The sequence below is a fragment of the Genypterus blacodes genome, unplaced genomic scaffold, assembly GCF_046128005.1.
Source record: "Genypterus blacodes isolate CSIRO-AG114 ecotype Tasmania unplaced genomic scaffold, CSIRO-AGI_Gbla_v1 ptg000030l_1, whole genome shotgun sequence".
NCBI classification, from domain to species: Eukaryota; Metazoa; Chordata; class Actinopteri; order Ophidiiformes; family Ophidiidae; genus Genypterus; species Genypterus blacodes.
In genome coordinates this window covers 2,676,941-2,691,233 of record NW_027466843.1, presented here as the reverse complement: position 1 = coordinate 2,691,233, position 14,293 = coordinate 2,676,941, and the positions used below count along the sequence as shown (strand labels likewise).

The 14,293-nt window shown below is 41.0% G+C and overlaps 1 non-coding gene across 1 annotated transcript; it reads right to left on the bottom strand.

Annotated features, from left to right (window-relative positions):
• Positions 1–8,415: 8,415 nt before the first annotated feature.
• trnar-ccu (transfer RNA arginine (anticodon CCU)) lies at positions 8,416–8,488 on the bottom strand. Its single transcript has one exon. It is a non-coding gene; the product is annotated as a tRNA-Arg (tRNA).
• Positions 8,489–14,293: the final 5,805 nt, after the last annotated feature.

Below are 14,293 nucleotides of genomic sequence, written 5' to 3'. Positions count from 1 at the left end.
GGCCGGCTGACTCAGTTGCAGTTGTCATGCTTGTCCTGATTTGATGTTTGCATTCTACAGACATTTTCAATTGTTTTTATTGTTTTTTATTCACCTTTGTGTTTCATACTCTCGTTTTTGTTTGTGTGTGTTTTTCCAACTGCTGTCCTGATGATGATGACTTCACTTAAAGGGAAGTGGATCGGTTTTGAACACAACAACAACAACAACAGCACAACTGGTTACATTCACTGCATGACCAGATGTGACTGTTATATATGAAGATGAAATGAAAGATGAAATTGCAACACAGACGTGTGTAGCAAGCGTAAGAGAAGCAATCTAAATTTCAACTTAATTTACTTATTAAAACTAACCAGCACATTGTCTCCTGTTTTCAATAACCACAGCTCATCCTGACTGCTCTTAAATTTCCTTGCAAAAAGGAGATAAAAGTGCGTCACATTTTAACAGCTTGTTTGTTTGGACACTGACTGGTTTTACATTTATGCACTGCTGGTTTGCGGTGTGTTGCTCCGAAGGGAACATATGGAGTTACTGAACTGTGCTGTATGCAGGACATGTGCCATAGCATGCTCACTAAAGAATTGCTGCACTGTTTCTCCAGCTGGCGTTCCTGACCACGCGACTGTACGGTAATCCCACTGTGAGCGGTGACACTCAGAAGGTCACTGATGTTGTGCAGATAATTCCTATGTTGTTCCGTGTATCAGATCTACGAACCCGATACATTTCATATGGCAGTCGTTCACAAAAGCCTGTTCTGGATTTTAAGTTTAATGAAGGAGCATGCGTTGTCATGGTTTTGTTGCTGATTTAGTGCTGCTTAGGTGATTTTACATGAATGTCAAAAGTGCAACAAAAAGACACAAAAACTCAACTGAAATTAAAATAAAACACTCTGAAAAACAAAACTGGGGGGGAATGTGGAGCAAGACTTGGAAAAACCTGAATGAAAAACGAAAACTACCATAAAATAAAACTTGAACCTAAACTAAAAGCGAAACCATTTTTTTAAAAATCGTATTGAAATAAAAAACAAATGGAATACAACTATCCCAGATTGAGCAAAAATGTGATTCCTGCTTATCAAAATACAAATTTTAGCATGAATCTTGTGATTTAATGACTGCGAACGACTAAGTCTGTGTGTGGAAGCTGCATACTTGATTTGGTAATTGGGCCAGCGACTCTGATTCGATGGAAAAACTCTTAGCTCGTTCCATATTTAATGGCTCCACATCATCTAAGCTTTGTGGGGAGCGTTTCATTCAAGAGAGCCGGTCAGGGGATCAAAGCTGTGTTTTAGCTCAAGAGGCCCAATGGCTTACACGATTTGAGTGTTATAGTGAGAGACTTAGTGATATTAAAGTTCATCTAGCCAGAGGGAAAACCAATTAATCTTTATGTCTGAACTCCAACTACAACTGGCGTAATGACATAAAAAAATTCTCCTTTTTGACCATATGTACCAAAAGGATAATAACAATGAACGATGTTGTCTGGCTCAAGTGATTACCTGTACTAATTTGAATGGATTGCAAAATAAGTAACTGGATTAACTGTTTATCTTCCAAAGGTATTGCCTCTAAAACTGCAATACAGAATGTCAGTAGAACAAAATCCCAAACAGCTTTTCCATTGTTGAATTTCAATTAAGAGAAAATGCTGTGTGGTCTACTGCCTGCAGTGTGACATCGTCTGTCCCCTGTGCTGTGTGAGGTTGTGCTGACCTTGCCCTCTGTGCCAGTATGAGATTGGAATTGTGAAAATTGTCAATACACCTTAAATGGATTTTGTTCACTTTAATCTGTATGATGGAAACATGGGGCCGAGCTGTCCTTAAAAAACACCAGCATGAAAGCATTAAGGGGAGAATTAGGGCAAGCTTGAAAAAATGCTACAAATGATACAGTAAGGTGTGTTACATTTCAAGTAACATATTTAAGTGTATTCTGTTAACACTGTAGAGACGAGTGTCAGTAATGAATTGCTGTAAAGTTTACAAATGTTTTCTTTAGAATATCTTCAGCAATTCAAATCAGGTTTAAATTACATCTTAGAAATTAAGAATTCAGGTTCTATACAAAGCCACAATCAATAAGCCACAATCAATGGGCAATAAGGCAAACATGCAAACATGCAAACACACTGTGTGTTTTGCCACAATAAGAGCGATTGAGGACCCTCTAAAGGTGAATGTTTTGTGTTTTTATAATCGGCAATGTTTTTGAGAGTGGCCTTTCTCTAATTGCCAAGGTTGCCACGATATTTTGCAACTATATTTTGAAAAAGAATAAACAAGGACAGTGACCGTGTATGTGTGTGTGTGTTTGACTTGTTTGCTGCATGGTTGGCATTTTCTCAGATGGATGAAAGGACATTTATGCGATGTCAACACACATTAACCTCTCTGAAAATACAAACAGAGACGCATGTGTGCCCAGTTCCCACCAGCTGGAAGTAACGGTGTGTTAGTTTGTTGGAGTGTGTGTTTTTGCATCAACAGCACTACACAGTGAAAGTGTTCATTGGTTGAAAGGCTTTGTGTCCTGCAGCATAAACTTTGAGGCGCTACTGAAGTCTGAGGAAATAAGACACAGAAAATGTTAGACAATACAGAACACACAGATACAGAGAGAGAGTGTGTATGTCTGTGTGTGTGTCTGTGTGTGTGTGGGGGGGTTGGTGGGGGGTGGAGGTGCCGAGGATATAACATATAAACCATAGGATGGAGCACCCATGTACGAGGTGCAGGAGGAGTCGTAACCCCCAGCAGAAGGGGAGCACCCTCCCACTCCTCCAACAACAAATAATTTGTCATCCTGTCTTTTTGGAGCTTTCATCTGCTCACATGGCGTGACCGCCCTGTGCATGGTGAAACGATGATGGACTGTTTATCTCAGTCCCCTGACCTCTTGGTGACCCTGCGGGGAGGGGCAATGAACAAAGTTTGAGATGCTAGCAAAAGTATGTAAATGTCCAGGGTAAAGGTAAGAGTAGTGTAATGTTAGCTAATGGTACAGGTTAATAAGTTACTCATCATCATGTGACCTTTAATGTGCCATGTGTCTCTGCAGAGCTAAATCACCATCACAGGTCACTGTGCCTTCCTTATTAATTAATCCGGTCAGTTAAATACCTCTGTGTTGAATAATAAGCATATTTAGGAGTAGGATTCTTGGTTCTTGCACTTATATGCATATACATAATTAGAGAGCCATGCTTCTTGAATAATTGACATGACCTCTTGCATGTTGATTGGATGTGACTGGCTTTTGCACTAATTGTACGGTTTCTCATGCAGCCTCCTATTTGTATGCACAGACACGGGGGTAGGAGAGTGTATGGGTCTGAATGTGTGTTCGGGTGCTAAGGTGCTCTTTTCCCTTCACTAATCAGTTCAACTCTGCTCTTCTGTAATTGTTACCAGCATCCTCCTGGAGTACATGAGAGAGCGCAAAGCTTTCTCCCTGTCTTCGCAGTGATGAAACTGTCCACCCACTCTATCTTTCTCTCCCACATGCTCCCTCAAACCTCTAACCAAAGGCAGTGCAGGCTTGCTTGGGCCTTTGGGCTTTGTCAGACAGCTCCTGGCTCCCAGATTACAGACAGTCCAGTCTTTTCCCAGCGCAGCCTGTGGGCAGTGGTGCTAATTTGATGTGTTCCTGGAAGAGACAACTCGGTGAGAATATAAGCCGGACTCTGTAGAGGACTTACGATGCCTCCGTGCTTTAACGCTCCTCCATCACAAACGCAAACCTGAGATCTGGTTATAAAATAGAAACAATTAGCCTGACAGTCTGCACAATAGTGAAAGGTCGTTTTGGTGGGTGATGGCCCTAGCAAATTCCACAATTTATGCCAAAATAGCAACAAAATGAGTCACCTGAGGTTTGCAGGGAAGACGAATCAAAATTATAGCACCAAGTCTGTTGAACGTGAGAGTGCCTAGTGTCTGAGATTAATACATCTGTCTGTGATACTGTATGTGATTCCAGGCACCCACAAAAATTGCACACAGAAATTTATGTCACAGTGGGGACTAATTTCACAAAGATAGATGGAACAGAAAGGACCGAGCCAATATATTTTGATTTAAATTAGACAGAACAGAAGAAACACATTATCTGCTGTAAAAAATCTTATTTCAGGGATGGAAGGTCTGTCTGTAGATCCTGTATATGCTGTTGTTGAAGGTGGGAAGCGAGTTCATATATACTTGAAATACATAAATTCTGCTTATATGTCCTCTGCCTACAGCCGGTGAGTAATAAAATCCACTTCAGTGTATTTTGCTCACAGTTTTCCATTCTCTCAGACAGAATGAAGCAGTCTGTCGGTACAAACAATGGAAACAAGTAAGGCAATGGTTCTTTTGAACAGCAATAAAAAGAGAAAATATGAGATAAATGCATTTAATAGGACACTCTGTCACTTGTTATTGTTCCTTGATATTCCTGCTCAGGTACTGTTTGTCTTTGTCCTGTTATTTTTGCATTAAATGTGCGTACAACACCTTACTGAGCTGAAACACTGTAAACCAAAGGTTGGCATCCCAAGCTGTCCGAGATTTGAAAAAAAAATATTATTTTTTTTCTTTGCAGTAGCTGTTTTTTTTTAATGTTTGGGAACTATTTGGAATTACACGAAGGAGCATTGTGGTGTGAGCTTCAAGTAAATCACAGACAAACGTCACCCATTTAAAATCTTGACACAAAAATACTTTTCATGTCTTTACGCAACGTTGTTAAATCTTCCAGACTGCAGCCTGGAATGCATGTGACACTTGAACTCAATAAATGGTAGAACCTCTAGCCCTAAGCAGCAATAACCTCTACCAAACATTTCGCTGATCAGATTTACTCAACTGTGAGGAGGGACTTTACACGATCAACACTGCAGAAAATTGCCTTTAACTTTATCAACACTTCTGGGATTTCTGCCATATAAATCCCACTTCGGGTGACGGAGCATCCTAGCTTGTGGCTGTTCTGCTGCATAGCACACTAGTCCCAAGAGGAGACCATGAATACAAAGATGCATCAATATTTGTTTTACAGGAGGAGGTCTGAGTAAAGGTCTGGCTCAACATCTGAGAGCTCAAGAAGTTGGATGGTGCCTGGCGACAACATGAAACACACAGGTAGACATACCACTGAATGGTTTGGGATGAAAAATAAATGTGAATTATAGAGGATAGAGTATAGAGACCCTGACCAGAATGCTGTGGCACATCCTGGGGAGGGCTCTGCACGCTAGATGTCATAGAAATAATGATTAATTGATTGCTTGATTGTGGTGTTCTAAATTTCCTCCTCAAGGTTCAGTTTTGAAAAACGTTCTACCAGATCAAATACATTTTTCACATATTTGAACCAACCTGGACTGTGAATGATGATTAGACAAACTGTATTCAATAAAGACATTGAGAGAGAGAGAGAGAAGGAGAGAGAGAGAGAGAGAGAGAGAGAGAGAGAGTGTCTACTTTATGACTTTGATGAAGATCAAACCACATCTTGATCAAAAGTAATTGCAGAATTACAACTTATTCCAAAGGGTTCATTAACCTTTTCTAACAACTGGGCCTCTGCTAGGTTAAATCCCGAGTGGGCACATGTACAAGTCACTCATTAATGGAATTTTGGGTCATTTGGCAGAACATTTCCTTTTGCACAAGCTTCAGTGTTAACTGGTGCTAGAAGCAGCTTGCCAGGCCATTATTCGGCCTTTACATTCAGTTCTACTCCACTCATTAGCATAATTTTAGCCAATAGATTCATCAGACCACAATGTGTAAAACCTGTTAAGGCAGCGGCGTCATTGGGTAGGATGGTACTGTCTCAAATCAGACGATGGGAAATTTAACACAGAGTTATAAAGTTCTCTCAGCCATAACACTTCCAAAACATGGAATAAATTTGCACACTCATCAGCATTTTGAAGCTTGTAATGTCCTGAAACTATATCTGACAGTTCCATCTTGAAAAGAAAGGTACAAATGCAGGGTTTGTGCATTGATTCGGTAAAAATATGAATTGTAAAACGGATTTCAGCCTTCTTGAAGACTATTCACCACAAACTCTCGAATGGAATCTCATTGTGAAGGTGTCTACAACAATTGTGAGCTTTTCTTTTTTCCTGCGATGTGTACACAAAGCATTATAAGTATTAAAAAACTAGCTCTAACATTACTTCTTTAATTATAACTCCTGCACTAAGGTGGCTACTTCAGAGGCAGTGTGTGGGATCCACTGTGGTTTATAATAGTTTTGACTTTGGGGACATTTTCTTTGGCACAGCAGCAGAGGGGACAGCATGTCATGTGTGCTCGTTACGCACATATCTGGCACAGACATTTTGCTTTTTTCAGTCATATAATCATTTGTTTATAGGCTTTGCCAGCTCAGCTCAGGACAAGGCATTGTCATGGCAACGCCTGTCCCTCAGGCTTATAGAGGCTGCCACTGGAGCCAACTCAACAAAGGGATTTCAGCTGCCTGGCAACATTTGTGCCAATTTTACAACCACAGATATGGCAACTTTTTGGAAATTGTCTAAAGGAATTTGTTTAAGGACATTTACAGCAGTCAACTGGGCGCTGACTCGCCAACATGGCGTATGCACTGCCCTGTCTGTGGGGTCACACACTGATGAGCCCTACTTCAAATGATGATAAGCTACCTGTCTTATTCAGTTCACGTATCACCATCACCGTATCTGTATGTGACAGATACATGCCCTGACAGTAAATTGTGTTTCTTCTGACAATGAAATCACTTCGAGCCAAGATTAAAGTAATTACTTAACATTGAATATCTGACAAATGCAGTGGCAGTATTTCTTCTTCTCGTATTCTGCATGAAATAGAGGTTGTTACATGCTGGTATCTCACAGATAAAATGAAATTATAAGGTTGGGTCAATAATATTATTGACTGTTGTACTGAATGCACAGCTTTCTAACAGTATGAAATCTGTTTTGTCCACATAAGTCACTCAAACGTGACCAATCTACATGTGCTAAACTGGAAAAACAACTGATGTGGCGGCTGGTTGTGCATGGATGTATTTCAAAACAATGCTCCTCACTCAACAGTGGAGTGTAGAGTACTTAATCTCATGCATATTTAATGAGGATATATTAAAAACGTGCTCACTCATATTGGGCACACTGAGTTGTGGGCTGCAGCTATTTATTGAGCCTCCATCGACTGTTTCTGGCTCTACACGTGAGGCAGTGGGAATGTCAACACAAGGCTGCAGATAACAAGATGGAAAATGAGAAATGTCAGATATGACAGAGCTGCTGTGATGATCTGTGTGCATTCTTTTTTTTTATAAATATTGTCTACACGATTATGATCAGCCTGAAACATGGGCCATTTGCCTGTCAGTTAAAGACACAGTTATTTCATTTAATGTTCTTTTTTCCCATGGGAGAGGATAAAGTAAGGGAATGCTGCTGCTATTTAGATTGTAGTTGTGGAGATAGTGTTGCCAGGGTTTACACACAATTGGGCTGAGAATTTTTTTCATTGGATAAAGAGAACTAGAACTAAAGGGTTCATAATTGATTTGACTTCCGGAAAAAATGAGCTGCAAATGCATGTATTAGTGTTTGACAACCAACTCAAATGGGACGTTAATACAGTAGTAGATAGTCAAACATAACCAACAAAGACCTTCATAAAGATGAATACAGTGAAATTAAATTGAGTTTTGGCTCAGGTCTGGCTTCCACTGATTCCTGATGTCACAAATCACTCATCATCCCCTCCAGAATGTGAAAAAACTGATTATGGCCATTAGCTGTAAGTACATCATATAAATTTGTATGATTAAAGTTAATCTTTCATGGAAATAAAATACTGGAGTATTCATCCAAAATTTCAACACATCTGTACAACAAGCAAACATGAACCTGAGCCCTCAGTGGCACACATCACATATTACATCCTGAACGGGCAAGAAATGTTATCAGTCCCTCTTTTTACTAAATCAAATTAGCTTGCGGCTGTTCTAATGAGGTTCAGTGGAGCAATAAATGCTTAATGACTAATTAAACCCTGCAACAGGAAAAGAACAGTTTTGTGAAGCATTTCTTAGTTTTGTCAGAGCTCTAGGGAAGTGAAGCGCTTCTGTGTTGTTTTTTTCAGTGTGTAATGTTCTTTGTCTGCTATCTCCCTAAATACAGAAATCCGCAGTCAACTTGTGTTGTACGTTTGGGAGTTAGCTGAAAAATGGGGGGCTTTTGCAATTTAGCTTTTTCTGAAATCTGATCTTAAGTGAAAAGTCATCATTCATCATGAACAGGGTACGCAAGAGCAGTGTGCAGGAGGAAACTATAAACTATCCAGTCTGCTGTCCAGTCTACTGTCCAGTGACCCGAAGCAGACTAGAACCCAGTAATGTACACCCCAGATGGGACTCGAACCCACAATCCCTGGCTTAGGAGGCCAGTGCCTTATCCATTAGGCCACTGGGGCTGGTTGTACAGGTCTGTTATGATTTTATCGCAGACGTCTCGATTTATCACAGCTCATTGTGGAACATTGTCAAGTGTTACAGGAACAATGTGAACAAAATGATACCATTAATGTTGTGGAAAGATATAAAACAAGGCTTGACTCAAAGACCCATGGATACATTTTCCCAAGGCATACCTGGGTGGTCTCTCCATTCCCAAGTAATCCAGGTGCTCCACAATTCCTTCCCACCCACCTAAAGAGATGGATTGACGTTCCCAGCAACCTATTTGTCTGTAACGAAGGCTAGAGATGCTGTGATGGCTGCTGCTGTGGACCACGCCAGTCTTGGGGCTCTGATTCTGAGTCAGTCTGCAGTTCTCGACAGAGCCATGCAACCCATGCTCCATGCCCTGCAGACACCCACCATGGCTACATCATCTCCTGGCTTCTCAACTGAAAGATCATCTGCTGAAAGACGTAAAGTTGGAGAAGGTGGACACTCCAGATGATCATGACACTGCAAGCAGAGGTTTGGATAAGCCAGAGCTATATGAAACAAGTGTGCAGTCCTTAATGCCTGGCTGATCTGTGTCAAATGGTGTGGATGATTGGCCAGAGCAACATAGAAGTCAGGAGCTGGAGCTTGGTGTTGGGGGACACATTTGCCCATTGACAGATGTGAGCATGTTTGCTTTTCCAGAGACACCAGAGTTGATGATTGAAGGAGTAGACCAGAGTTGGCTATGGAGAGACAAGTACTCCCGCTATCGCTGGAGTGCTCTTCATAATATGGCCCAAATCCACCACTCAGCTGTCATGAATTCAAGATTTGTGATGATCCATATGGCAGCGGCCGTAGTTATAGAGCCTCTTGTATTTCGACATCAGCAGTAGCTGCATGCTTATGCCAAAATGCTACACTGACGATGATGGAGGAAATGCGACAGTCAGTCAATTTTCGGAATTTATATAAAATATAAAAAAAAAACTTTTCAAAACAAAACTAAAACTAAAAACTAAAAGCAGTTTTATGTCAGTCAGTTTAGTAATGCAGCTTTGAGTCTGCAAATTGAAAGACAAACAGGTTGTGAAAATAATTAACTTTGTTGACAGTGATAGACAGAACAGCAGGGATAAAAAATGTAGTAGTATGTTGAGGTCTGTCAAAATATCAGTGGAAGGAATTAGATTAAAAGTGTAAACGCATCAGTCTTGCTGTAAATGATACCAACCAAGCACAATGTTTTTCGATAAGATGTGAAGGAAAATGTCTTTTGGTGTTTTTCGAATCAGCCTGCTTTCATGTGATGTGAAATGAAATCGACTGAGCCGTGATGTCGTCACGATTAGTATGTTGAAATCAGTTTAGTCTGTCCATCATCTTGCCATCAGAGCACCCATCAAAAGCCTCGGAGAAACGAAAGCCGAGGGCACAATGATAAAACTGACAGAGAAAAAATGGAGAGGGGGGAGGGGAGAGGGGAGAGGGGGGAGGGAGCGACATTGGAGAGAAAGAAAAGGGAAATAGAAACATTTGAACATGACAAAATGTATGTTGCTGAAATAATGGCAAATGGAAAAGAAAATGAATATGACTTTCAAATGTTTGGTTGTTTTTATGCGTCACACCGTGCTTCTATATGCAGGAAATTGTTATGTTTGTGGCACAAGAAGCACAGAACAAAGACGTCCTGTTCTTGATCCACAAGGACCATATGAAGAATGAGACTGTAACAAAGATTGTGTTGACGTGCCTGCCAATCTTAGGAACAACTCGTAACATAATGATTGCCAAATTGGTAATCTGAAGGAATAAAGATGTGTGAGAAGGGCACTCTCGGAGGAATTCTAACACTGCACGCGTGCCATGGTTATAAATGTGACAAGGCTCAACTCATTACAAGTCTATCACGTCCATATTTCACACTAACAGGTGGACAAAAGCCCTTTAACTCTGCGTTTAGTAGAGGTCACTCAAAAACTGGACAATTCTTATTTCATGCATTTCAGATGTTCAGTCAGATGGAACATTAAAGTATAGGCCTCGGGGAGTACTTTGCAGCATGTTGTGACATGTTGTGACCTATACAATGGGTCATGAAGGTGACTTTGACTTCAGAGAGGAAACAGTGTAGCTCTGGGATGAGGAAAGGCATAGATGCATGTGCCGTATGACAGAGATGGAAGAGACACACTGAGCACATGGAAGCAGAGGGACATGCTGGCAGACCACAAATGCCTTGGCCTCTCAAAATCTCAAATTCATAAATTTTCTCGATAAATGATGATAAAGCATAACCAGCCCAATATTTATTTTATTATTATTATAATATTTGAATTCATGATTAACTTGTTTTGCCCCTCTTTGCCCTCCTGGGCTTGTGTTGGAGTGGCTATAATAGTGGGCTTATTCTCTTAATAATATGTGTTAAGTATTGATCTCAGGCATTTATAGATCAGTGGAGTTGAGCAAGTACCAATTGCCCCATGGTGTAGGTGTGACATTTGATGGCTGTGTTTGGGTGCAGTTCTCTGCTGTGACAAACTGTGAAAACTTTTTGTTGTTCTTCTTCTAAAGAATGCCCTTTTGTCTGCAAAAAAACAAAATTAAGTCACTCAAAATTGTCTGTCAATGATGGTAGTTGTTGAATAGAAGCCAAACATCAACTTCTCTGTGGGAGATTCCCTCAAAGATCTGGAATAAGGTTATCTGTCTGGCTGAGCTCATCCCTGCCTTTATAGACCTCTTTCCCACTGCCCGTGCTACAACTATCAATACCCATAACCATGTCATAGATGTCAAGGGCAGACAGTCAGTTAAGTTGAAATGGATTTAAAAACAATTAAGACACTTGAAAGTCTTGGCAAGTACAGTACGTCGTATTCTGGGCCCATTCAAACACAAAGGAAAGACGTTTAAATCTTCATCCGCCTCTATGCTATGCACTGATTGCTACTACTTTTATCTCTGTCTTGCCACTGGCCAGTTCAGAAAGTCTCTGTACAAAAGAGACCCTCATAACCCTCATCCAAAAACAATGCTGGTGCCCAACTACAAACCTTAGTCCAAAACTGTGGTATGACTGAGATCCTATTTTTGCTTTCATTTTTCAGGAATGACAAAAATGTGATGAGAATCAGGAATGAAAACATAACTACTTTGTCTTATCACTGGATAGCTGTTTGAACTTGATCCTCTCCTTGAACTGCCCTTCTATGTCTATTGATGACAGATTCTAAATAATTTCATTCAATAATGCAATTTAGAATTAATTCATTTCCAAACTGCAATACAAAAGTATAGCAAAGGAGAAACTCCACACACCAAACCAATTCAACCTAAGAAATCCAGTTAAATCTGTAGAATGGTGTGTATTCGGAAGAGCGATGCATTATTTGTGTAGTAATAGATGCAACACTTCGAAACCAAGAGGACCTCAGGCTTGCTGGGTTTTCATCGAAAGCGCCAGGCTGGTCCACTGAATTAATCTGATCCAACCCACCGCGTGTGCAACATCAACTCTGGTGGCCTCTCTCAACTCCACCTACAATCAAGAACCAACCAAGAACAGGTCAAAACAATTAAACAAGAAACCATTTTAAAAACACTGATAAAGGTTTTGTCAAATTCTGAAAAGTTTTATTTGGGTTTTCATCAGTGTTAAAACACTGAGTTTACCCTCTGGAGAATTACACATGACGAACATTTTCCAGCCTTTGCTTTGTTGTTGTACTGAATGATGTAACGGCTGCTCTGCTATCTTCTCTGGAATAGGGAAACCAAAGCCTCAAGCGCAGCCTAAAAGACAAACTTGGTATAGTCACCATCTGGACTCACCATCTGCAAGGCATGGCATAGAGGTCTGGTGCTTTGACATTCAGGAAGTAGAATGTCACCTCGTGGGAAAGGAGCCACAGCTTGAGCAGGAGGATGAGCAATATCAACTACATACAGTTGGGCTACCGCCCACGAGAGAGAGGAGGGGCTTGGTATTTGTGGGGATATTCACGAGCCCCTGGCAAAGCACATCTTAGTTGTAGAGGTTAACTTCCTTCTCACTGTGTATCATGTTAGGGAAGATGGTGACTGATGTCTGCGCCTATGAGCACAACAACAGGTGGGCCTACCTAGCCTTCTGGAAATGCCTGGTTGATGTTGTAGAGAAGGCTCCAAATGGAGTCTCCATATTTCTGCTTGGGGACTTTAACGTGTCAGCAACAGAGAAATGAGGAAGTGCAGATGGTTTGCCTGATCTGAACTATACCAGATCAGGTACCTGATAAGCCTCTGTCAAAGATCAATGATCAAATTTGTAGTCACTTCTGGGCCATATGTCTTGAATAGTCTTGCCAAGACAGGAGCTGAGCTGATCCCCACCTGGTGGTGAGTCAGATCAGACGGCGGGAAGGACCTGAGGAACCCAAATGAGTAGTGAGGATGGGAACATCTGGTAGAGCCCCCTGTCCACACGATCGTCAACTCCCACCTCTGGTGGAATTATTTTTCTGGCTGGCGACATGGAACTGGATGCCATGGATGGAACCATGTTGAAGCAGCCATTTCTAGTTGTGGCCAGAAAGTTGTTGGTGCCTGCTCCAATCCAACAACCAGCTGGTAAACACCAGTTGTGGGTTAAGCTGTAAGGATGAAAATGGAGACTTTTGGATTTGAATAGCTCAAGGGAACTCTGCTATCAACTGGCCAGCAGGATTACTGTTTCAGTGGCTGTGGAAGCTTTGAAAACTTGGGGATGGGAGGAGTTTGGTGAGGTCATTGATAAGGACCTTTGATTGACCTCACAAGGTCCTGGAAAACTGTCCAACAACTCAGGAAGGTGGGACATGAGTTGGTCCTGGTTGCTCTCAGCAGGTGCCAGTGGAAGGAACACTTTAGGGAACTCTAGGGAGGCGGCAGAGTCAGAGGACAGGGAGGAGAGCTTATCCACTCTCTGGTAATGAGGTAATTAAAACGCCCAGTGGCTTCTGGTGGGTTTGGAAGTGGAGTGGAGCGGTTGCTCCCTGATCAAAGCACACTATAAGCACCCAGCTCCAGTCCACTGTTCTTTGCTCCTCTATCCCCAAAACTTCTCAGAATCCCATAAACTCTTTAGATATCTGAAAGATGGTTGGATGGTTTGGGTAATTTGATGGCTTAATGTGAACTGTGCAAATGTCACATCTTTTGAAAATATAATTCAATATAAAAACAAATTGTACAAACAGTTCTCTTATTCTCTTATTTGGATGATTGGGTAATTGTCTTCTGACAGCATCCAGCTTCTATGAAGTTCCTATGACTCACACATTCATCTCAATACATTCTTCTCAATACATTGAATTAATTGTGCCCTCAATGATTATAAGCTGTCTAGACCACGAGACTTCCAAACAACCCCAGACCACAGCAGTCACTTCACTGTGTGTTTGAGTTGGGTTGAGGGTTGAAGTACTTTTTCTACTTCAAAGACGGTGTCTTACAAATATTGTCCCAGAAACCACAACCAGATTAAAAAGATGTAAAACATAATTAAACAATGGATTGTAATTAAGTAGTGTTTCTATTTCTGTATTCATGAACAGAGTTTAGTAAGTTCTTGCAATTTCCATTTTATTTTTTTAATGCTATCTATCTCCGTTCTTCTCATCTCCTTCGGTGTTGCATATTGTACTGTGTGATCTTCACAAGACACCCACTCAAAGACACTTACATTGTTAAATTCCCTCCATTTGCAGACAATAAGTGTTGTGCGTGCAATAACCTTGGTCCACCTTTGTAACTTTTTCAGCTTTGTGCATTCTTCTAAAGACGTTTCAAATGAGTTT